We start from the raw sequence: 24,084 nt of genomic DNA, 5'->3' as shown, positions 1-24,084 counted from the left end.
TACAAAACCTAGAATAGATCATCATGCCTTTGCACTTTCTTTGTTTTACATGTGTACAGGACTTTTTTTTAATCAGCTAAATATAGGGATTCTCCTCAACTTCAAGATGGCACTCACCTTATCACCATAGGGATTTTCTTAGGTTGTGGGGTATGAGGTGAATGGAAAACAAATGGAAACTTGAGGCTTCTCTGTAATAATACTTTTGGGGTTTATTCAGGGTAGAGTAGGAGGTGTGCAGCTGCTGACTGACAGCAGCATATGCTGACTTTTGAGCACTACTTTTCTGATGGGATCTAAGTGGGGAGTGAGGTCATATGAGGTGGAGAAGACGAGAGGAGCAAAAGCCATGTGACGGAGGATTTATTTTCATTTTTTCTCTTCCCAGCCAACACAACAGGGTCCTTTATTCCTAGCCTATCTTGTCCCTAGGGTATGGAATGGAGCCCTCTCCCAAATTTATTCCCCTAACTTTCTTTCATTGTTACATTCCTATGATTTCTCCTACATGGAAGACTGAAAAAAATATGGCTTCTTTCTGACCAAAGACAACCATACAGAAACAGAAGAACAGGGGGAGGCACTATGATGCCAAGCCAGCAATAGAAAGATGATTTAGTTCTAGCCAACATTTATCTAGTAGCTACTATATACAAATGTGTGTCCAGTGACCAGATATTCATCAGGATGACTGGAGATGGCCCAGGATGAGGCAATTGGGGTTAAGTGACTTGCCCAAGGTCACACGGCTAGTGAGTATCAAGGGTCTGAGGTGAGATTTGAACTCAGGTCCTCCTGACTCCTGCACTGGTACTCTATCCACTGTACCACCTAGCTGCCCCATATACAGATGTAGGCAGGATACAAAGATGGTCCTTTCCCTCATAATCCAATAAAGAACTGAAGTCTGCCACAGTTTTATTTCAGCCTTACTTTGGGTTGGGTTGAGTTGAGTTGAGGCGTGTTTCTTGAGGGCTGCATGCAAATTCTGGTAATTCCTTCTTACTGATCTGGAAAGGCTTTCAGTATGGGCCCCACCCACAGTCTCTATTTCTGTTGCTTGTAGACTAATCGATAAATTTAGAGTCACTTCACCAGGCTGGCCATAGGTGATGAAATCTCCACGTACAACAATTGTTAAAACCTATTTATGTACCAAGTATTTGAGGGAACTATTGGTCTATGTCAGTGGAAGATGTGCTATCCACATGTCAGTGACATCACAGCATTAGAATACGAAGTAGAAAGTGATAAGGGCCTGCAGAGAGGCACAAAGTATCATGGAAGCAGAGAACAGGGAAAAGTTACTTGAGGAGGATCAGGGAAGGAGATAGTATTTTATTTGGGTGGTGAAGGATGGATAAGATTTTAAAAATAGATTGGTTGGTGGGGGAACATGATCATCTGAGTGAAGGGGAATGATAGAAGACAAGGCTAGAAATTCAGGATGCAGTTGTGGCGTGGGAAGATTTACATTTGATGCTAAGAGATTTTCTTTTCTTCTCTGGGCAATGGGGAATCACAGAAAGGTTCTTTGCAAGTGAGTACCCTGATAAAGCTCAAAGAAGATAACTGAGTTTGTAAGGTAGAGTGGAAGGGGGAGGGAACTGGAGGTGGGGAAAACTAGTAGAAAGCTATTATACTTGTAATTAGTCTAGGTGAGAATAAGTTTCGAACTGGGGTAAGAGCAGTGAGAATGAAGAAGACATATGAAAAACAATGTGAAGTAAATCTATAAGATTAAACCCATACCTTAGTAGACAATTGGCAAAGGATACAAACAGTTTTCAACATAAGAAATACAAATGATCAATAATGGCCTGGAAAATGTTCACATTCACTAATAATCAGAAAAATCACCCACTATAGGAATATTCTGAAAAACTGTATTTTTCCTATCTTCCTCCATTAGACTATAAACTCTGGAGGTCAGGCACATTATCATTTACCACTTCTCTGTAGAACTTAGTATGGACCTCCACACAGTGGATGCTCAGCTAATGCTGCCGATGGGAAAAAAATAACTAGTTTTGTTCATTTTACTATGAAAATAACACCTCCAAGGTGGTTGGTGAAGTGACAAAAAAAAGTCTACGTAGCCTGGTAACATTTTATATTTTTAATAAAGCTACCTGAACCCAATACTAACCCCTATGACACTGATAGAAAGTTCTCCTGGCAGGAAATGTTCCCACTCATTATCATCTTTGGTTCCTGCTCTGTCAGTTTGTTAGCAGTCCACATAACTGTCTTACCAACGAGCGGCTTATCCACAAGCCCGTGACTTATCCAAACCAATTTGAACTAACCGAGCAAATAAAGATTCATAAGACACATTATGAGAGGCTTTACTGAAGTATAAGATGTAATATCTACAATGTTCTTTTTTATCCATTATTTCTGTAACTATATTGGAAAAGCTTTCGACATTCCTGAGCATAGCTTATGCTTGGTAAAGTCAGCTACTGTTCAAGAATCTTTTGTTCTCCAGAGGGGAACACTCTTTCTTTCTTAATAGTGTGACCCTGGGAAAGTCATTTAATTTTACTCAGTGTCTCATTTTCCCAGTGTCTCATTTTCCTCATCTATAAAATGAGAATAATTTTATTCTCCTATAATAGAATCTACCTCATGGGGTTGTTGTAAGGACAAAATGTGATAATATCTGTAAAGATATTTTGCAAACCTGAAGGCACTATATAAATAATAGCTACCAGGATTTTTATTATTAGAAGTCATACTTTTGGCTTGGGAGTAAGAGTAGTTGGCCAAAGGTCTGGGGGTAAAGTATTTTTATGTCTGTCTTCTCTCCTTCATTGTAGTTAGAGACTGTTCCAAGTCAGTTGTAAAGATTATGAGATTTAGATGCCTGGACTCCAGCAGACATTTACTGTTGGTCAAAACTATTGCTAGCGCCCAGAGAGAAGCAGCTATGATCATTGAATGGAACTGCTGAAAGAGTGCCTCAGCTGTGGGTTCAGTTTAAATGGGAAAGCAGTAGCTTAGGTCTTCTGCAATTTTTGTCATGGTAAAAGGGTAGAGTTTATCATGTTTAACCTCTAGACTTCCAGCACTGACCATCGCTCAGCCACCGCTTCCTCTGGGAACCCAGGGTTTGTTATCTAGTCTGTCTCTGCTCCCCCTCCCCCTCCCCCAGATCATTGGGCCTTTCCATATTCACTGTAGATGCACCAACCTGCATATACTTTCTCCCTCATTAAAATATAAGCTCTTTAAAGGTGGAGAGTATCTCATTTTTGTATTTTTATCCTCCACAGTAAGCACAGAGTTAACAATTAATAAAAAGTTTTTTCATTCATCATTTAAAAATTTTCATCATCATCTTTATTCCCAATATATACTCCTATCCATTTCTCCTTATAAGAAAGAATAAAAAGGAAAGGGGGAAAAGAGCACTTCAACAAAATGATTTTATCAGTCAAGCCCAATAGCATTTCCAGACCTCCGTGGTGTCTGCCTCTGCTTGGGAGGGAGGGCAGTGCTTTCTGATGTCTCTTCTTTGGGCCAAGCGTGGTTGTTATATTTACAGTGTTCAGTTTCAATTCTTGTGGTTGCCATTCTTTTCATTTGTATTATTAGCATGTTTTCCCTGGTTTTGCCTGTTCCCCTTTGTAAAAGTTCGCATAAGTTTTCCCATGCCTCTCTGTACTCTTCCTGCTTACCATTCCTCACAGTCTAGTAATATTTCATTATAATTATCTATTTTTTTAGACCTTCACCAATTGATGGGCACATATTTTGTACACAAACCTAACAGTTCAGCTCTAAATCTATGATTCTGTGAACACATACACAGATAACTAAATACATCTTAATTGGAGAAGAGAGAGAGAGAAAGTGCTATTACTGGCTCCAAAGTCAGAGATAGAATCTGGCTTGGCCCTTGAAGGAAAATAAATATCAGAGAAAAAGGAAGGAGAACATTTTTGGCATAAGAGGACAGAAACAGAAGATGGTTCATCAAGTTCAGAGAATAGCTAGTGGACCAGTTTTACTGGAATATTGGAGACATTCATCAATTATTGAGCCTTGATTAAATACCCAGGATGTTCCTGGCACAGTGTTAGGCTCCAGGGATCCAAATGCAAAAGTGACACAGTTCCTGCCCACAAAGAGTTTCTATTCTACCAAGCAAGACAAATTCTAAAATATACAGATGTATACAAAATAAATGCAAGGTACTTTGGGCAGGATACTAACAGTTGGGGACATCAGGAAAGGTTTCATGAAGAAGGTAGTGCTTAACCTAAGTCCTAAAGGAAGTAAGAGATTCTAAGATACAGGACTGAGGAAGAAAGAGTATTGCAGGCACGGGGGATGATCAGTGCAAAATGCAGAGAGATGGAGGATGTTGTGTCGCAGGTAAGGAACAGTAAGATGGCTAGTTTGGCTTGACCACAGAGTGTGGAAAAGGAGTAATACGTAATAAGTCTGGAAGAGTAGATTGGGCCTGGTGGGTAAGGTTTTTAGTAGTCAAACAGAGGGGTTGATATTTTTATCTTAGAGATAATGATGAGACATTGGAGTTTGTTAAATAAGGAAGGGAGTTACAAGGTCAGCGCTTAAGGACAAACATTTTGCAGTTGTATGTGGAACAGATTGGAATGGGGAGAGACTTGAGGCATGGAGACCAATTAAGAGATAATTGAAATAGTTCAGGTGAGAGGTGCTGAGTACTTTGATTACAGTGGTGACTATGTGGATAGAGAGAAGGGGTGGGATGCAAGAAATAGAAATGGGTAGGATTTGGCAATACTCTGGAAACCAGGCAAATGAAAACTGAAGAAAAAAGGCTTTCTATTTAGTAGATCAGAGGTATTTGTTACTATTAAGTGGTGGAGTCAGAAACCAGATTGCTAAGAATTGAGAAGTGAGCAGGAGGTAAGTAAACTGAGGCAACAAGTGTAGATCACTATAAGATTGATTATGAAGAGAAGAAATACCTTGAGGAGATGATACACAGACATACACAACTTATAGTGTTAGAGACAAGTGAATTTTTGTTTTGTTTTGTTTTTGGTTGTGTTGTGAGGTTTCTTTGTTGTTATTTTGGATGGGGAGACCTGGATGTGTCTGTAGGCAATGGATAAGCAGGAGGCATAAAAGCACAAGTGAGAATTCTTATTCCTAGGCCACTGACGAGTTAAACTAAAACCTGTTTCTATCACGTATTTAAAACAGGGCTGGTAAAAGAAGAAAAAGATATGTCTAATTGTTTTTTTGGTTATTAACAGTCTCAAAGTTCTTCTTGAGCTCTGGTGTCCACTAAGAGTTGACCTTTGGAGTCACTTTGGCAGTATCCTGTTTTGAGAGACCTCTGGATTCCTTAACTTATTGACTTTGAATTGATCTGTTGATTTAATAAAAGTCATTTATCATTATCTTTTGTTCCAGATAAAGCTCTCCCTTTATCTCCAGTATGGCAAACACCATCAATAATACGTATTTTGCTGACTTATTTTGGTAACTAATTTTCACTGCATGGGGACAGGAAACCTATATTCTTGTTATTATTCAAATCTCTTTGACCATAACTAATGAACCCACCTTATCTCTGGAGATCCTGTCAACCTCGGTTCATCTTTCATTGCTTAAGGAGGAGTATACCACTCACCAACCAACTGAAGTCTCAGAACTCTTAAGTTTCAGTGAAAGTTTTGCCAACTGGGCTAAGAGGGAGGTGACCCCCATAAACCCATGGTTGTTTTGAGGAGCCTCAGAGAAAGGACTGACTGAAGTCTGCCCCTTCCTTTCTATCTAAACTAGACACCAATGGATGTATGGGTGCTCAGATAAAGGAATTGGGATATAGTAGAAATGATGTAATCAGCACAACTAGATTCACTTCCTCCATAAATTTATACTGTAGCTAACAAGCAAGGTTGTACCTATAATAAAAATGTCTGCTTATGCCCTTTATACATACTGATAGCACACATAATAATTATACACACAGATGGGTTTCCCTATCCAAATAAGTACATTTGCTTTTTCATTCATAAGAGGCCTATTCATGGGCCCTTCATCTTTACAAGGAGGAAACCAATATCTTCACTGGGATCATTAACAATCACTAGTGCTTTGGGGATACTTGGACCCACATTCCAGGGTTCTGTTCCACAGCGGCTCCTGAGGAGATGATTGGGTTGGTGGCTTCCATATCTGATTTGGGGAAATGAAATTCTGCAGCCCAACTATCAAAAAAGGGAAATGAATCTAGCCAACTGGACTCTTCTTTTCTTCTCTTATTTATTATTTGACAACCTTTGCCTAGACTTTTATTTATTTATTTACTTTTAGTGCTTAATTGTGTTTCAAAAGTAGAGATGCTTCCTGGTACATGTTTTTATCCTACAGGATGGATCACCCTCCAGGAATCATAGAGAAGAAATGGACCAAAGTAGTAATGTCTGATTTTCATCAAGTTCCTGTTGATCCTGAATATCATCAATTGAAAGCAGAGGGTGCCAGGTTTGGGGTTTATTTATTTTATTTTTTTTATTTTCAAAGCTAATGTATTTGATGTACCTGGCACAAAAAAGTGACAAATTCCTCAAGCTGATGTAATTTCACCCATACCTCAAGCCCATAAGTGTGGTAACAGGTATTGAATTCGCCTATTATTGTTTCAGAAATTCAGTAACTCACTTAGTAATTAAGTACCACTGCTATATTAAATGATAACAATGATTTTTTGTTAATAAAAAAAAGGTAATCAAGAAATTATCAATAGTTACCTTCACATATGCCTATTCCCTCATCTGTGTAAAGTCTTTATAAGCATAATTTTCAGAGGCATTCTGGATGTTGTTTTGAAGGTTTGAGAAAGAAACAAGCAGACTCTTACAACATTATTTGTTTTATAACCAAAGGCATCTTCACAGTCATGCAACTGACTATAAGCTTCAGATAATACAAGAATCCATTGTGGTTATTGTTTGCTATTTTCAAAATGCATGTGATTCAGTGGAAAAAGTTGTCCTTTTAAAAGTTTTTTTTTAATTAACGTTTTCTTTTTCACATCAATGTCTCTTCCTGATATCCCCTCTTGTCCCTCTGCCTCCATATCCCGAGCAACCCTTCCAATGTGCTAAGTATCGTCAAGCAAAACAGACCAACATGTTGGTTATCATCGGATAATAGCCTTCATCCTGCACTTATAATCCACCACCTCCCTGCCAAGACTCAAGATACATGCTTCATTGTCAGTTTTAAAGGCTGTCCTGTAGAAAAATGTGTAATATTATGTATGTCAAAATCAAACAAGATTCCTTGAAAGGGAGAGCTGAGATAGCATGCCAAAACTAATTGTTAACATAACATAAGGCATAAAGGTACCGGGAAGACAGCAACAGAAAATGATCCAGTCCTTGGCTTCAAGGAACTTACGTTCTACTGGGGGAAAACAAGTAAAATATAAGCTGCCTCCGGGTAAGTACTATCTCACTTTTGTCTTCCTATTCCTAGACCTAACATAGTGCATGGCACATAGTAGGGGTTTAATAAATGTATGATGAATTAAGTTGAATAGGTTTTTTTCCTACTTAGGACGAACTCTTTAGAATAATTATGGATCTCATTTAGGAGACCACACTCTTTTTGAGCTTTGATACAACAAAGTGAATGAAGAATATCTATTGTCCAAACTATTATATGTAGTGGGATACACAACCCCTAGATTGAATCTTGAATACCTTGTATATCTTGACTTGGCACCATTGATGGACAATGAGCTGGGCCTAGAATTTAATAGAAAAAACAGTGTGATAGATTATTTTGGGGAAATTGTACAAGTATTTTAATGACCTTAAGTCTTCTTAAGTTCAAGATTCTTTGGGTGATGTGGTGTGACTGTAAGTCATGAGATACCACAGTGTCCTAGAGTTTAAATTACAGTCATCCAAAGAGCAATGGAGAGGATTATGGTGGGTCTCGATAGGCTGCAACATTTTACTGATAAGCTACCTGCGATGCTTCAGTATCCATACAATATCAGGGCATCCAGAGGAACTGGTGGTGAAGGACTTATAGGAGGACATAAAAACCAAAATTTCACAGAATAAGAAAGCATGTAGTCTGTATCCTTTGAGGGAATATTCCCATGGATGGACATGACACATCCATTGATGTTGGGATACATTATGTGTGTAGCCATAATTAGAAACTTTGGCCTTCTTGAATTTTTACCAAAGATCTTCATTATTGTAAAATCTGATCCCTGCTGGTCTGATAGAAACAGAAAGTAGTGATTTTAACTGCCCCACTCAGCTTTCGTTTAAGCTGAGTAGCAATTTCTCTTTCAGAAAGAAATCTGCACAATAATTATTATATGGAACCACTAGGTTGTCATAGCCTCTCATTTCCCATATCGTCATCTAAAGTGAAATAAGAAAGATGAGACATGCACGCTCTCCCAGACAAATGAATGCAGTCAGCTGTGCAATTCAATACACAGGCTTCACCCAGTACCAACCTTGTCACTGTTGGCATTAATGAAGATTCTGGTACCATTTGATGTTCCACATGTAAATAACACTGCAATAACTCTAATTGAGTGATAGATATCTTATCATTAATGCCCTACTTGCATCCCACAAAGCTCTGAGCTTTTTATAAGGGGGAGGGGAATACAGGTTAAATTCCATGATGATCAATCCCTAATGATTATCCAAATTCTTGTTTTGTCTTGGAATTTCATTCTATCACAACATACTCACAATAAATGAGCCATTGACTAGGCCGTGGTAAATTTTATGTATGTGGAGCTGTATCTCATTTTTTGGACAACCTCGATATATTCAATTATTCAAGCATGGCAAACAGGTTAATTAGGTATCTAATCATCGACCTTACAAAAAAAGTCTTCATTTTTAAGCAATGGATTAACTGTACAATTTCTTGAAATAATGAACTCCTCTAGTACATTTCACTTTATTTATTTGTTTGTTTATTTTAGTAGCTCCTATACAAATAATAGGATTTGGAGCTAGAAAGAGATTTTAGAGATGATCTAGTGAATATTTTCATTTTATCCTTGAAATAGCTTAGATCTAGAGAGGAAAAATGATGTATTCAGAGTCACACAGTGATTAGCAGTAATGGAATTTGTATCTATGTTCTCGAACTCCAACTCTGGCCCTCTTTCCGTTACTCTATGTTGTTGTTGGTTCTTTGTTTTGGAAGAGGACCAATGACATCATAGGTGATGTCTTGACTTGCTCAAGAATTGGATTTAACTGAGGCAGAGTTGCACAGAGTTGTCAGCCTCAGTCTCTCTTCCTGAGCCATTGAAGTCCAGTAGTGAGACAAAAGTCAAAACAACCAATGATGGCTTAGGATACAGTAGACTACCTTAGCATCTTCAATGCCTGACAGAGCTCTAAGCGCTCCACAGGGCCTGCTTCAGCCACCTTCATGGGCTGTTGGAACAAATTGTTCTCATCCATATCCATCCACTTTCACATGCTTGGGGTAGACATCCCCCTACCTTACTGACATATCTGTGGCCCGTTGGGTACCCTTAACCTGGCTTAGCCTGTCTGCTAAGGCTAGACTTACTGGGGTATGGCTGCTGCACATGCTACAGCTTCTTGGAGCCACAGGTGGGAGTTGAGTGAAGGTGGACATCAAAGGTGGATAAGCAGCTCTGAAAAGGGCTCGTCAAGCCCTCATAACAGAGGTTCTAGTCCTCCCTGAACATCCCATACAACCCATTACTCCATGTACTATGTGCCAGGCTATGCATTAGGGATAGAAATATAAAATTTATTAAGTTTCTGTTCTTACAAACTTTAATTCTGCTAGAGATGGTATAACCTATGCACAGTCAAATATAACAATAACTACCATTTTGTGTAATGATAAAAAGTTGGCAAAACATTTTTCATGTTAATTCATTTAATCTTCTCAATTACCTGATGAGGTAGGTGCTGTTATTATACCCATTTGACAGATAAGGAAACTGAGGCACACAGAGAAGTTAGTTGACTTGTCCACAGTCATTCAGTTTGGGAGTATCTGAGGCAAGACTCAAACTCAGGTCTTCCTGACTCCATATGCTGTGCTTTAGTCACTATGCCACCAGGTAGAATATGATGGGGCAAAGGAGAGAACATTTTCAGCTAGGATATAGATAGCAGCCAACTTGCCAACTGACTCAAGTGACCAAGAAGGAGGAAATGGTAAACCCTATAAGGAAATTGACTCAGCTTTTTGCTTCCTAACTGAGCTAAGGCACCGTGTTCTACACAGTATGGGTGCTTGACAAACCATAATTGAGTATATATTCAGTGTTCCCAACAGCTCCTAATATGGTGCTGTGCACAAAGTACATATCTTATATGAATGATGGAAGGAAAAGTCATTTTTATTTGATCTCCTTTTGGCATTTTGGGACAATAAACAAATGCTAGAACAGCTGCCAGAGGAAATGTTCCACTGGCCTTTAGGGAGGACACACATCCTGTGATTCCTATGACCATTCTAAAGCAAGGAACCTTATTGTGTTGATTCACCTTTGGGTCCCAAACACAGTGTAGGTGCTCAGTAAATGCTTGTTTAATTGAGCTAAGTCACCATACAGGAGAGCAGAAGAGAATATGAAGCCCCTATCAGAAACCAAACCAAAGCAAACCAAAACTAAAACCATTATTGTGCCATTGGGATGTGCCAAGGTCACCAGTAAAACATCTTTTTGATAAACCAGCATGTGGAAAAATATTAAGTGAAGGTTATCCTCTCTGTTTCAAATATTTTCTTTGGATATAACCTCCCTCTGCAGAATTTTGGCAGAAGTCTGTTTTTATTTTGTTTTGTTTTTCAAATACTTCCAATCCTCCCTGACCTTGAATACGTTATAGAATTCTTTATTTTTCAGCTGTTCATATTCTGGGCCCAAAATGTGGTCTTCAGAATATTTCCTTTAAGAAGACCTTGAAGAAAAAGAAAGTGATTCTTTTCTTGGGGTCCTCTACAGAAATGCCTGAGCAGTTTGAGAGGGTTCCATTAAAGTGATTTGAATAGGAGCATATTTAAGCTGCAGCATGCCACTGACAAAGAAGGTATTTTTCTTGGGAAGGATTAATTGCATCTAGCAGATACTTCAAATCCCCACCACTTCCTTGCATCTGATCATCTGCCTTCTTTATATAACTCCACCCCTCAACTCCCCAAATGCAAACAGCAGACAGCTCAAAGTGTTGGTTGACCAAAGTAAAATATCAGTTACCAGGTCTATGCTGTGGTAAAAATAGTATTGCTTATGGATAATGCTCTCTAATGATCTGTTAGAGGATGTGATCCTTTTACAAGATCATCATAAGACAACCCTCTTGGAAGGCACTGAGAAAAGTAGCATTTTTGGAACCTGACTCTTCAATGTCCTGATAGAACTGATGAAGTCTACTCAATGTGATAGAGTTTTCCTCTCATTCTCTGGACATTTTGTGGATACCAAGGGAATTTGTGGACTGTCCATTGATTATTCCTTTCAGCTTCTTCATTATTTTTCCAGAAATAAAAGACTATCACATACAGTGTATTTTTTTAATTTCAAGAAATACATTTATGAAAGCTTTTCTCTCCCCAGCCACTGCATATATCCATGGAGGAGTGCATTCATACTCACATACACTTATGCATTTTTTTTCCCTCTAAACAAAACTCATTGATGAGGAGGACAGATCTTCCTAGAATGACAGGCACTACACACTGTCAAGTACTTGTCAACCCCATTTATAGCTCCAGTTAAGGATTCAAATACTGAGTATTCCATTAAAAGACCATATTAACGAGCCCTCAGAGAAAATCTCTCACAAAGCCTTTTGAGCTTATAACCACTTGGCTGTGTGAGGCTTTTAGCTTGTTAACATTCATAAAATAAAAATATACTGAGTGTTGGCACTCTATCACTGCCAGCCCACTTTGCCGACTAGCACTTCACCTCAGAAGATAATGAAATAGCAGAGGCCTAGTTTCAGCACTCTAAGTGATGGATAGCTTTTACTGGGTCCACCAACAGCTTAGCATCAGCTTTGGGACCTTTTCTTTTGGCCAACTGAAGATGTGTGTGTGTGTGTGTCTGTGTGTGTGTGTGTGTGTGTGTGTGTGTGTGTGAGAGAGAGAGAGAGAGAGAGAGACTCATTAGATCAGTACCATTTGGAAGATAATCATTGAACCTATTGGTCTGGAGTATCAGAGGAAACTCACAGATCAAACTCTATAGTCAAGCAGCTGCTTTTCAAGCTTACTTGGAGGGCATAGGGTGGTAGCAAACAGTATTGAAGTGATAGAGAGCAGAAAAAGAAAGAAGGAAGGAAAGAGGGAAGAAAGGGAGGAGGAAAGGAAGGAAAGAAGAAAAGAAGAAAGGAAAAAGTAAGGAAAACACATCTAGAGTTAGAAAAAGGTGAACTTTTTTTTTTGTTTGAACCAGAAGAAACCAAATTTCCTGTCCTGCCATTCTAGAGTAACCATTCCAGAATACTTCGATATTTCATGGTGTTTGTTCTTTAATTTTTTCCCACTTGTCCTTCTCCTGTGTTTGGGATTTGTATTTCTACTCCACACTCAAGCTTTGAGCTGGTCACCTCTTATAATAGCAAACCTTATTTTTAGTATTGTTTTGATGCGATGTGTTTAAGTCACAGCTAAGACCGGAGGAATCAAATGCTGTGGCCAAGTGTCCCTTGAACAGCTTCCTAGCTCTCTCCTTCTTCAGTGTCCTGAGCCTTGCAGGCTGAGTGCCATCCTGTCAGCTGCTTAAGGACTTTTGGGGAATGAAGAAACGGGAAGATGTGGGATGGAAGCTATTAATCCACTAGAGTGAAACCAGGAGCTCAGAAATATTTCTGTGCTTCAGTTACTATGTGGGTACATCAGGTTTGGTCATGTCTTACATATATGGCCTACCCCAAAGGCTTTCTACAGGCTTGGTCTGAGAGAGACATAATCAGCCAGCCAGTTTTACACTGTGGATGAGATCCAAGAACTATGTCAGGGGCTCAGTGAGCTCCTAGTTACCAGTTGACTCAAATGTAATGGCAGAGGGGGCACCCAGACTCTAGGTCACAGACACAGGAATTTGTAAACAACGTTTCATGATTCACGACTATATTCATACCCAATATTATCTGTTGCCAGTGTATGACCCAGTCTGAGGATTACCATAGCCTGAGAATTTCTGACTGATGTCACCAGAGTGGTCCCTCAATGGGTAGATGAGTGAGCAAGTGCATTCAGAATCTGGTACCCTAAGATACTCCTCCTCTGTAGTACTCTAGTAGCAGACCCTCAGACCTCTGTCTGAGCTATCTGAACAGGTCAGGATTCTAGAAACAACAGCTGATGATGAGAATTGGATCCTAGACTAGCCTGATTGAATATTTGTTTGAGAATATGGCTCCAATTGTCACTAATAGAAACATCTACTGAAGAAAACAGTATTTTGCAAGTTACATGCTCTCTACTTCCCTCTATCTTCTCACAAAGGGTGAGTCTAGCCTCAGCTGGATTTTTCTCTATTAGAGAGACATAAAGTGAGTTTTGAGTTTGGGGGTGGGATGGAAGAATAAACTTTATGCCATCTTCTGGGCTGCACCCAGATAACAGGCCCACTTATACTATGTTAGGGACACTAGTGCTGTTAGGCTAAAATTTTGAGACCAATTAGGTTTTCTCTGCCAAAGAATGTATGCAAATGATATTAATATTAAAGATAGTAATAAAACATAGTGGGGAGAGTAGTGGAGAGGGGGAGGGGGCACTCTCTGATTCCGAAGTGAAAGTGGCATTTGAAGATTCATTATAGACTTGTCAAAGTACCCTAGCAATGTGTGATGGGTACTGATAGATGGATACAGAGAAAGAGAGAGAAATTGATGGATTGCACTCCTGTATCCATATATAGTCTTAAGTATGGTAAAGAGCAGCAGGGAGAGATGAATTCTTTAGGAAAAAAATATATAAAAAGCCAAAGATAGGCGGTTGTATTTAAATTTTTATTTGAAAACTTGAATTTTAAATCTTGATAAAATCATATTTTTCAAGGTAGATACAATTTTATTTTTAAAAGTCTCTCTCTCTCTCTCTCTCTCTCTCTCTCTCTCTCTCTCTCTCTCTCTCTCTCTCTCTCTCTCACACACACACACACACACACACACACACAGATATTTACTTAATTGATTTTTCTCTTTTTAAATTGAAGGTGTTAGAGTCTTGATTCCCCTACAGCTGAAAAGCTACTTATTTACTATTTCTGCTATACCCTGTGATATGTGTATGTGTGTGTGTGCTTGTGTGTGTTTGTGTATATCTATCTGTCTATCTATCTATCGAGAGATACCAACCCACACCCTATATATATATATGTATACATATATATATATATACGTATACATATATATGTATACATATATATGTATGTATGTATGTATACCCTATATACTACCAGACTTTGGTACAGTTTTTAAAGGTGTTTGTGATAGAAACGGGGAGGTGACATTATTCCTCTTACTGGAACACTGTTTACTCTGTACTTCAAGGCTGAGGCTTGTACTTCAGGTGCCAGACAGCATGAATACTTCCTGAGAAGTTTGTTTACACATTCCATCTCTCTGTAGAATATAAATTCCCCAAGGGCAGGGACTCATTTTCATGCTTTAAATCTTTGCACTCCTGGTGCCCAGGATAGTGTCTTGGAAGTTGTTGTTGTTGAGTTGTTTATGGAGTAGTTTGCTATTTCCTTCTTCAGCTCATTCTGCAGATGAGAAAACTGAGGCAAACAAGGTTAAGCGACTTGCCCAGCGTCATATAGCTAGTAAGTATCTGAGCACAGATTTGAACTCAGAAAGATGAGTCTTCCCCACTCCAAACCACGAAACTCTATGCACTGTGTACGTACCTATCCTGATGGATGTAGTAGGGGCTTAACAGATTTTTGTTGATTTGGACTGGATTAAATTAGAAGGATATATTCATTTTGATCCTTTCTTTCTGAACTGCTTCCAGCACCAGTTGGGTCACTATAAAGTAAGGTTCATGTACTGCCCATAAGTAGATAAAGAATGCTCTGTGAGAAGAAAATCCCTAAGGTGATTGGATCCAAATTCAAAGTTCTGCCCTGTAAGAAAACCTATTTATCTGTTTTATTTCCAAACACGTGTGAGATCACATTGTTGGGAGATTAGCGTATGTGTTGGCCTTCTAGTCTGTGCAGAAAACTGCAGAAACAGGACTTGTTCAAGGGGAAAGTCAGGCAGGCTTTGATTTGTCATTGCACAGGCACTCTCCCCTGGCATGTCTGAAGGCTGGAGTGGAAACCCCAGAGGGGCTTCTGCTCTCCTTCACTGTCAGGTAACACAGAGAGATGGTTGAGCTTGATGACAGACCCAAGAGACCACACAAAGATTTTCATGTAAAGGTACAGATTTATTTTCAGTTGTCTGGACAGTTCACTCTATGTCAGATAAATGGCAAGTGATAAATAAAAAAAGAATGAAGAATTTCTTCTCTACAGCAAAATAAAGCATCTCCAAATACATCATCCAGCCCAGTATATAGGCATGCTTATTTCACTCAATAGATGTACTCTTGAAAAGGTTGATGTGAGTTGTTGGAGATAGGTAAGAGGAAGGAATGGGTGGGGAGTGAGTGAGAGTGATACAAAAATTTTAAAAAAAGAAGAAAAGATAGGACTATCAGTAGCATACTAAAAAACTACACAAAACAGAATAGAAGGAAGTTCATAAGGAGACAGAGACAAGTGCTGGTATTATAATGTTAAATTTAATGTATTCTTTAAAAACAACCTGATATAATACAGACCTGTGGTTATATACATATATATGTGTATACACATATATGTATGTATGTATGTGTGTATACGTGTGTGTGTGTATCCTTTACCTCATCTCATATAGAAATGTTCTTGTTTGTTAAAGTCATAATTTAAAAAAAAAAAGAAAATTTAAAAAAGGTGTGGGGTAGAAGGGAAGGGACCTCAGAGTCCAGAAGACCTGAGTTCCAGTTTTACCTTTCACTTATTTCTCAGTGTCCCAGGTAACTCCAGAAAATGTCAAGTTGTAGATCCCCATTCACAGAAAGATTATCTCATCTGAAGTTCCCTACATCAGTGAATTTAGAGGCTTAATTTTTTATTTTAAGAAAAAGGTGGGTGCAAATGAAATTTTTGTAAGTCAAAAGCATTCTAGAATGCACCAAGGAGACCTTTCTATTTAGACTATGATGAATTCTCTCTCAAAGTAAATATTACTTTTAGAATGTAAAAAATTACCCCCAATTTGACTGTTATTAAAATTTAGAATTTTCTTACTAGGTATGTACATATTTGACAACTTGAGTAATAGTTTCTTCATCTGTTTTATGATTCGGAATTTTCAGATTCCTTGTATCTACTTATAGGTATGCAGTATGTCTATATTTATACCCACATACATATTTGCACACACATATATTTAAAAACAGGACATACCTGTAATCTTAGATGAGAGCATAGATTCTAAAATATCCAGAGTATTTACATCCAACCCAACTAAAAATGTTTTCCAAATAGCAGATTTGTGGTAGCTTCCAAGGCTCCACTTCCCCACTAAACATTACCCTGCCAAGCAGAGGGCTAGAGCTAACAGGCTTTTACTAAAACCCTGGGAAAATGCCATTTCATGACCACCCATGTGTCCTAACTCCAGCTTTTCCATCTCAGCCCAGGGCACCTTTGGTGCTGCCCCAAAGTGGGCTTTGTCCAGGGTCTCCAAATGTAGGCATTGTCCCACTCCCATAAACTGATTTAATAGAAGTTCGAAATGATGACAGAAGTTTTGTTTTGTTTTGTTTTGTCAGATGTGGAGACAGCTGTCAAAGGTAGCTCCACACAAAGCCTGCATGAGGTTCTGCCCCCTGGGGCTCTAGACCTTCCTAGTGTCTCAGGTAGTGGCCAAGCTGCCTGTCCAGGCAAACCTTTCAAGCCTGCTGTCCCAAGAGGAGATTTCCACTTGAATAAGCTCAGTGTGGGAGCACTAGCATGAGACCAGCTCTGTCAGCTCCTGCTTCCCTGGCTTATGTCTCGAAGGCCCTCATTTTCTATTAAATAGGCCTGAGAAAATTTCTGTAGGGTCATCTCTCCCTTTCTTTCAGAACTATTTCCCCAATTGTTTCATGCTTCCCTTGAGTCATTGTCACTCTGCCCTTAAAATCATTTGTTGTTTAGGCATTTTTCAGTCATGTCCAACTCTTCCATGACCCCTTTTTGGGGTTTTCTTGGCCAAGATAACTGGAGTGATTTTGCCATCTCCTTCCCCAGCTCATCGGAGGGTGAGGAAACTGGGGCAAACAGGGTTAAGTGACTTGCTCAGAGTCACACAGCTAGTATCTGAGGCCAGATTTGAACTCATGAAGGTGAGTCTTCCTGACTCTATCCACTGTGCCACCTAGATGCTCTTAAAATCATTCACTTGCTGATAACAGGGTAATACTGATGTCTGGGCCCTGCAAGCCACCAGCTAGGTGCTGTGGTTTTCTGGGCTCTGTGACAGTGCTGATCCCTAACTTCACTCAGCTCGTTCAGGCTGGCAAAAATCTGAAATGCCACTGTCAGGGCCTCTTTTTTTTTTTTTTTAAACTTAAGGCTTTTTTTCTTAGTTAAAATGTAAATCTCCCAGAGAAGGTTGACACAGCAGGGCTTTATCAGCTATTTACTCCTCCACTGGAGGGAAGGCTCAGATAACCATAGGTGGGGGCTGGACAAAGACAGCGAGGGTGGAAGAGTCCAGAGTGTCAGGAGATTAGAATTCTAAAAAGCTGGGAGATCGAGAGTGAGCCCAGGTGTGGCCAGTTCCAGAGGAGTGGAGATTAGGGTGGGGGAGGCATCTGGTGAGGGATTCTTCTTATTATTTTGTGATACAAAGACAATCCCTGCCCCCAGGACACTTCCATACAGATCACTTAGCATAAATGGGTGGAAGTGCCTGAGAGGTCTAAAGAGGAGGCACCCTGCCTCCTCCATTGGGTCTTGGGTCTTTTAGTTCTCATACTGTGAGTCTTGGCTCCTATTAGAGACAGTTAAGGTGGTACAGTGGATAGAGTGCCAGGTCTAAAGTCAGGAAGACTCACCATAGTGAGTTCAAATCTGGTCGCAGATACTTACTAGTTATGTGACCCTGGACAAGTCATTTAGCTTTGTTTGCCTCAGTTCCTTGTCTGTAAAAAGAGCTGGAGAAGGAAATGGCAAACCACTCCAGTATCTTTGGCATCAGAATCGGGCATTTAACTATGATGACAGTTTCAGCCAGAACCAGTCAATAACAATTTATTGTGCTCCTGCTATGGGCCAGGCACTAACACTGGTGATAAAAATACAGGGAAAAAGACAATCCCTGCCCTCCGGGAACTCACAGTCTAATGGTGGGAGCGGGGACAACAAGTGAACAAACATGTTCAAACGAGCTACATCCCTGATAAATATTTGGAAATAATTAACTGAGGGAAACCAGTCTAGCACAGCTTATCTGTATAATACTGGGATGAATTTGTTTCTGATTTTCAGTCCCCAGAGGAGGCCAATTAGGGGGCCCTAAGGAATCCAACAATGACACCAGCACTAGTCCTATTATTGGACTCTGAATATTCTAATAGAAATTTGAATGCATCAAACCACCCTCCTCCCCCTTCTGCTGAGGGGCAACATTCCTCGATGGGCCCCCTTGGGTCTTGGCTGAGCCTAGCAGACCTGCACAGAGTACCAATTTACTGACGAGACAGAGTGGAGGGGCTGCCTTGGAAGGAGGAGAAAGGCATAGAGCTAGAAGTCTCTAAGCATGGGAAACAAATTTCTCCTACTTTGTAAATGTGCCAGTGGCCAGGCTAGCCAAGGACTATAATCATGAGAGACCAGAGATCCTCTCCTAACTTGAAAAGACTGAGTATTTAAACATCCACAGAAAAAAAGTTTGAGGAGGAAAAAGTAGATCCAGGTGAGGTCCATTAAGCAGCAAGGTATAGCAAGTAGGGACAGCAGAGGCCTGGTAGGTACTTAAAGTGAAATTGCCTGTAGTTCAACAGATATCTACACCACTGAGAAATAAATAGGCCTGCAGTAGAAATGACCAATGTAGATGACCAGGGAAATGCAAGAAGCAATAAAAGAAAAGAAAAGAGTGTATGAGGGCTATAAATCAGCAGAAGTATTGCAGGAAAGGTAGAGGGGCCTGAATTGAATGGTCAGAAGCAAATGTTCTTAGAAGTTAAGGCCAAGAAGAGGAGCTCTTATGTGGGAAAAGGTGGAAATCCTGTGAAAGATTTTACGAGCCCTGTTAAAGCCCTGGATTTCTTCTGAAGAGGAATTTATTCTATGGGTAGTGGAACACCTTTGCTGGGTAAATGATTGCTTTGTATTAAGAGGGAGAAAGTCCAAAAGTTGTCAGCAACCTGTCGATGTGGTATAGTGCAACAAGAACTGAACTAAGAAACGGAGTCAGGTGGCCTGGGTTTTACCTCTGCTTGGCTCTCTCTCTCTCTCTCTCTCTCTCTCTCTCTCTCTCTCTCTCTCTCTCTCTCTCTCTCTCTCTCTCTCTCTCTCTCTCGCTGTGTGACCTTGGGCAAGTGATGTCCCCTCTCTGAGCCTGTCTTCTCATTTCATCAATGAAGAGGTTGGATTAGATAATTTCAAAGTCACTTCTAACTATAAATTTCTTTTCTGAAGTATAGAAAGTTGGTGGGGTCAACCAGGGGACTTCTTGTCTCAAGTCCCTGCATTTTAGCATAAGGAAGAGATTTAAGGTTGTATATGGTCAAATGATGTTTGGAACAAGCTAATTCTCTTATCCTCCTCTTTCACCCCCCCCCCTTTCTTTCTCCTTTTCTTTCTCCCCTTTATTTTCTTCTCCTCCTCCCACCACCATTAGCCATAACACCAGTCTTAGCTCAGCCCAGAACTGGCAGTTTGGTGAATGGGGCTGTTTGGAATAGATATGACTGGTGGCTCAAAGACCATTTGCAATAAAACTCTTCTCATTAGTTGAGATTGATTATTCAATGCTCCATGACTGTATGAGGGCACAGAGTTGATGAGAACTTGAGAAAGAAAATATTCTGGTCTTCTGGCTTCCAACTCTGCTTTTAGATTTTTTTAGGTCTTTAAAAGGACAGAAAGACAATGAGAAGTTAATTTGGGTGAGATCTCAGATTCTTTCTCTTGGTTGAACTGAATTATCTCATAGTGAACAAGAGAGCTTATTCACTTTACATTGTCTGATATTTGTGTCCTATATGTACTTCCTCTGATTTCTGTATATATATATATATATATATATATGTATAAGGTCACTGCTTTCTCATTAAAGAATAGCCATCAGAGGTATAGCTGGAATCTAAAAATTATTTCTCCTACAATAACAATATTTAAGGGAGTAGACAGAAATCATTCATGCCCTGTACTCCCTTTCTTTGAAGAGAACAGAATGGTCAGAATCTAGTCCCAAGCTCCTGCTTTCTCTCCTGGCAGGGGCCAACTTCTCCCTTGAAGAAAGGGTTATTGGGAAAAGATTTTAGACTTGCCTCCCTGCATGCCCCATCCAGATAGACCCACGTAGACCCACGTGGGGAAAACACAGTGTACCCTCCACACACCACCCTACATATGGGAATGAGAGAGCTTAGCTCAACAAAAGAGGACTCTTTTTTCTCTCTGTACCTCACTTGGGCAAAGAGTATTGGTAAACCCAGTCTTCACCAATGAGGAATGCTTTATACAAATGACGTTTGAGCAATGGGTTACTTTCAGAACATAAAAAGTGTGCTTTTCAAATTTATTCCACCCTGGTTTTCTTTTGAAGTCACAACTTCTGAAGACCCCTCTTTTTTCCCCAAATCTACAAAATGATATTTATATTCATTTGTAAAATGCAGAGTAATACTATATTACAACAAATCTAATTACAACAAAAATCTCCATGAGACAAAAAAAGATTTCCTTTTCACAGTTGATGGCTTCCATTCCTTTTCTAAGCTATAATATTCTGTTCTTTCTCAGTTGTAATCAATCAAGTTAGAGCAATGGGGGGTGGCCTGAAAGATGTGTTGAAGGGGGTGTCTCTATTATTCTGCAGTCTTCTGAACCCCTGTATCTTCTCACTGGAGGGATAGATCACCTCCACCCCCTACATGCTGATTCCTTCTTATTCACAACTACTTTGTGCATAAGTAAAAGTTAAACAAAAATCTCCTTCCCTTGCTACCTTGTCCTATCCATTTTGGCCCTCCCCAATCTGTGCCCCTTTGTGCACTCTGCTACTCTATTGTTTTTCTTTGATAATCTCTTCTTAGATTCCATTTACCTCCTGGCAGCATCCCAAATGGCACTTTACCCCTGAAGACACACCATCATCATTTCATTGTTTTTACCTGTACCTATGGTTTCATTGGTGCTGGTAACTTCTGGTAAGGGAACTCCCTCTACCAAAGAAAGCTGACCAGTCTTGGGCAGCTTAGTTGTAGAGAGTTGCTTGGGCCCTGAGTCCTTAAGTGACTTGCACAGGGTCAGACAGCCCATCCAAAATAGAACTAAAATCCTCAGACCAGCTCTCTTTCTAGCCACAATGGCACAAAGCCTCTCTAGAATAAGGAAGGACAATAATGACAGATATTTATACGGTACTTGGAAGTTTGCAAAGCACTTTACATACATTATATTTTTGGAATGAAATTTTGGAATATTTTGGAATGATATATCCCTTATATTCCACCACCATAGCTCATGCTGGCTGCTTCTCTCATGCCTGCTGACTCATAGGGCCAAGAGGAGCTGGGATGGTCCTTTGTTCCTCAGTGCTCCTTCTAGGCTAGCTCTGCAGGTTTCATTTAACACCTTTCCTTTTAAGTTTATGCCATATGATCATATCACGCTATCCATATTTTCCCTGCTGTGTCTACAATATCCAGGACATACACATACCTTCATCACTTAGATTAAAGTCAGGGACTGCTTAACCTGCCTTACAGGATTCTTTTCCAACCCAACCCTTGCTACCATCCAGTCCTTCTTATGACCCTTTTGTCTCTCTGGTCTCTCAATTCATGAACCTCCTGAACTCCATCTCAATCAGGAAGCATTTTTAAAGGGCCTACTGTGTGCCAGGTCTTATGCTACGTGCTGAGGATACAAAGAAAAGCAAAAGATAGTCCCTGGTCCCAAGGAAATGGGGGAGACAACATGCAAACACTTAATGTAGAAGCAAGGTATACACAAGATAAGATAAATAATCGAGAGAAGGAAGGCACTGGTTCACATTGGATCATCTTTCCAAGTTGCACCACATTCAGAATGATGAATTCTTACATTCTCCTTTCTGGTCACAGCCCTTTCACATCTCCAACTGCCTCATTCCTCCTGATCCTGCTTCATCACCTTCACTTTGACATGATCCCTGTCCTGTACCCCTTTATTTTGTTTTACTTTTCATCCTTCACAGGCTTAACTTTGTCATTAGCTATTTCAACAAGGCTCCATCTTCCACCACTCAATCCCTTATCACTTTGTCTTTCTACTATTTCCACCTTGATAATAACCAACCATGGCTCACCCCCACCATCTACCTTCTCTGTTTCCTACTCTCAGGCTGCAGGGCATTGATGGAGAAAGTCATGAAAACTCTTGATTGAATCCACCAGAACTTCATGCTAGCCAAACTCAAATAAACTCTTACTGATGCACAGTGATCATTAAATTTTATTGGATTGACTCCTCACAGTTCCAAATCTTTTTTCAACTCAAACTTTACTCTCCTTTCTGTTTTCTCATCTTTCCAATCAGAGAGGATAAGATTTTCCTCTTTCTTACTAAAGTAAATACAGTCATAGTCCAAAAAACTGTCAACAGTCTAGATCTTTGGGCTGAAATAAAATGAAATTTAACAGGCAAAATATAAAGTCTCATTTGTTTCCCAAAAAATCAGCTTCACAAGTATTTCATGAAAGTTGCATGGCTAGGAAGTCATTTGTCTGAAAAAAATCTGGGAGTGTTAGTGGGCTGCAAGCCCTCATGAGTTAGTTAGCATTGTTATATGGGAGTCAGAGGAGTTAGTACCATCTTAGGCTGTCCTAAGAGAGATACATCGTACAGAACCAGGAAGATAGTCCAACTGAACTTTGGTCAGAATGTATTTGGAATATTGTGTTCATTTCTGGGCACCACTACTTGAGAATGAACTTTGATGGAGCATGTCCAGAGGAGGATGACTAGGATTGTGGAAGTTCTCAAGATCCTGACTAAATCCTGGTTTGGGAATCTTGGGGTGTTTAGTTTGAAGAAGAGAAAGCTTGGGAGAACATGATAGACTTCAAGTATTTGAAGGACTGTCATATGTGAGAGAGACTAGTATTGTTCTGTTGGACCCTAGGGGGCAGAACTAGGAACAGTGGGGCAAAAGCTACAAAGAGACAAATCTGGGCTCCATGGAAGGAAAATCATCCCTAACAATTAAAGTTCTCTCCTCATGGTTTTTTTTTTGTTTGTTTTGGACCACTCTGTTTGTATCTCACCTTTGCCCATTTCACATTCAACCACAAGTCCTACTTATCTGTGAATGTATCCTATCCTACATTTCAGTCTTTTTTATGGAATGTAGAGGAGGGTTTTGCAAAAGAATCAGACAGTAAGCAACATATAAATTATTTTAGTTAGAGAGCATTTTGAGTCATTCAAGGGGAGGATCTTGGCCTAAAGCAAATCATGCTAGAGTAGGAGTTGAAGTAAGGGGACTTCAGAAACAAATACAACCATTCTAGAAGGTTGGCTGCTGTAATCCATGCAGGCTTGTCTTTATTATCCTTATAGCTACGATTCTTACAATACTTTTAAAGTTTGCAAAATATTTTATCATTAATTTCTCATTTATTAATAATTGTATCTTTTTATTCATTCATTTATTATTTCATTTGAGCCTCACAACTTTGTGAGCCCAGTTTTACAGTCAAGGAAACAGAAAGGTTGGGTGACTTGCTTAGGGCCACATAACTAGTAGGTATCTGAGGTAGGATTTTCTGACTCTAAGTTCC

At 39.7% G+C, this 24,084-nt stretch overlaps 1 long non-coding RNA gene across 1 annotated transcript in view; it reads left to right on the top strand.

Moving 5' to 3' along the window:
• The window catches only part of LOC140522367 (uncharacterized), a 113,222-nt gene that overhangs the window by 61,473 nt on the left and 27,665 nt on the right, over window positions 1-24,084 (top strand). The window contains exon 5 of the long non-coding RNA XR_011973311.1: window positions 6,379-7,452. This is a non-coding gene — a long non-coding RNA (uncharacterized lncRNA). The remainder of the gene's footprint in view (window positions 1-6,378; window positions 7,453-24,084) is intronic.

Source organism: Notamacropus eugenii, chromosome 2, assembly GCF_028372415.1.
Source record: "Notamacropus eugenii isolate mMacEug1 chromosome 2, mMacEug1.pri_v2, whole genome shotgun sequence".
Lineage (NCBI taxonomy): Eukaryota > Metazoa > Chordata > Mammalia > Diprotodontia > Macropodidae > Notamacropus > Notamacropus eugenii.
This window is presented reverse-complemented; position numbering and strand designations above follow the sequence as displayed.